General features: G+C 41.8%; 1 pseudogene; it reads right to left on the minus strand.

Moving 5' to 3' along the window:
- Positions 1–562: 562 nt before the first annotated feature.
- On the minus strand, positions 563–1,442 carry LOC147440541 (leucine-rich repeat receptor-like serine/threonine-protein kinase BAM2; annotated as a pseudogene).
- Positions 1,443–1,902: the final 460 nt, after the last annotated feature.

Here is a 1,902-nt window from a genome sequence, read left to right on the forward strand (position 1 = left end):
AAGTCATTTTTTATTTTTTATTTTAAATTCACCATCAGTGCAACTGTACATTGCTGCACATTACATCCTCGAGGGGCAACCGTGGGAACCACCCCCCCAATAGGGGAGGAGTATACACCTAAGAGAACGCAACTTGTGAGCCTCGAACCCTCAACCTTCCGGTTACATCTCAAAGGTCTCACCAACTGAGCTACGTTTCTTGGGTGCCTAAGTCATTTTTACTACACTAGCCACTCTTGAACATTAAAGGGCACCTAGGATTTCAAAGCCCAGATCGGAGGAATTTTGCTACCATGGCACTCTTGTCCTCGTCACCATCTCCCGCAACACCGCCCTTGTCCCCATCACCATCTCCAATAGCACCACTCCGAAGTTGTAGGTGTCACTCTTCTTTGTGGCTTTGGGGGTGTATGCACATCTCGCACATTTCAACCTTACACATGGGATCATATACAATCACAACTTCTCAAATACCATCCTCAAGTGGAGTATGTTATCAACTCAAATAGATAAATGTACAAACACATCATCCATGCATATCTTAAGGAATTCCTTGAGATATTCACGAAATGCATGAAGTTTTGACATTGTCTTGCACAATATGACGCTTCACCTGGTGCAATGTAGTTGTAAGTGCCTGCCACTTGTCCAGTAAAGGCAGCATAGCAACAACACTCGTCATATATTGCGAAGTAGCGCTCCGTCAGTCTGGCTATCCCAAAGTCAGCTATGTATGTGTTGAGATGGTCTTCCAAGAGAATGTTGTTGGACTTAATATCTCGATGAACAATGGTGGAAGAACAATCATGATGAAGGTATGCCAAGCCCTCAGCCGCACCCAGTGCTATTTTAAATATGTTGGGCAGTCCGAAGCGAATGTTTTGCTCTTTGAGACATGCAAAAGAGGGTTGTGGTGCATCAAGTACCTAGGCTACTATTGGACACGTACTCATATACTAAGAACTTGGTGTCTTTATTGTAGTAGTAATAGAGTAGCTTTACAATGTACTTAAGCCGGATCTTTCTGAGTGTTGTTAATTTGTGATCAAATTCCTTCTTGTCATTATCTCCCCCATGGTGGTTACCTTGTTTAGCTTCTTTACAACAACTAACTAGCCGGTGCTTAGCATAGCCTTGTAAATTGTGGCAACACCTCCATTGCCAAGTATTGGTTTTCCATAATCTAGACGTCTCACAATGTCAAGGTCTTCAAATTGCACCTTAAGAAAGGTGAAGATCTTCCAAGTGTTTTTGTTGAGCAATCAAACATATGCCTTCTATGGAGTCTGTATATTTCATACATCTTCAAGTTGCATCCAATCAGGAATATGAAAGCCACCACAAATATGCCTTCTATGGAGTCTGTATATTTCATACATCTTCAAGTTGCATCCAATCAGGAATATGAAAGCCACCACAAATATGGAAGATTCTAATGCCATCATGATACATTTTGATGTCGGAATTTTCCTAGTACCATGGCAAAGCTCCACAAAGATTTGTGTTTCCTACCAAGCTCTTGTCAAAAGCTATGTTGGAAAAACCCAATGGAATAAGGCGTAATAGGTGGGAATGTCCACAAAGATCTATGTTTCCTACCAAGCTCTTGTCAAAAGCTACATAGAAAAACCCTAATGGAATAAGCCTGATAAGTGGTTGTAAGAGATGTCAAAGTTCGTTAGTGTGGAGAGCTCAACTGGGATGGTTCCACTGAGATTGGTGTGAGACAAGTTGAGAGTGGTCATGGTAGAGAGGTTTCCAAGAGAGCGTGGAATCACACCAAAAAAATGATCACCACCAAGTTGTTGGACATGTAATTGGGTGCGTAAAACAAGCGTCTAGGGGATTGCACTTGAAAATGCATTCTACTCGATGTAAAGGTTAGAGAGATGTTTTAACCTG

This window comes from Adiantum capillus-veneris, chromosome 15 (assembly GCF_014529385.1).
Source record: "Adiantum capillus-veneris isolate H3 chromosome 15, ASM1452938v2, whole genome shotgun sequence".
Taxonomy (NCBI): Eukaryota; Viridiplantae; Streptophyta; class Polypodiopsida; order Polypodiales; family Pteridaceae; genus Adiantum; species Adiantum capillus-veneris.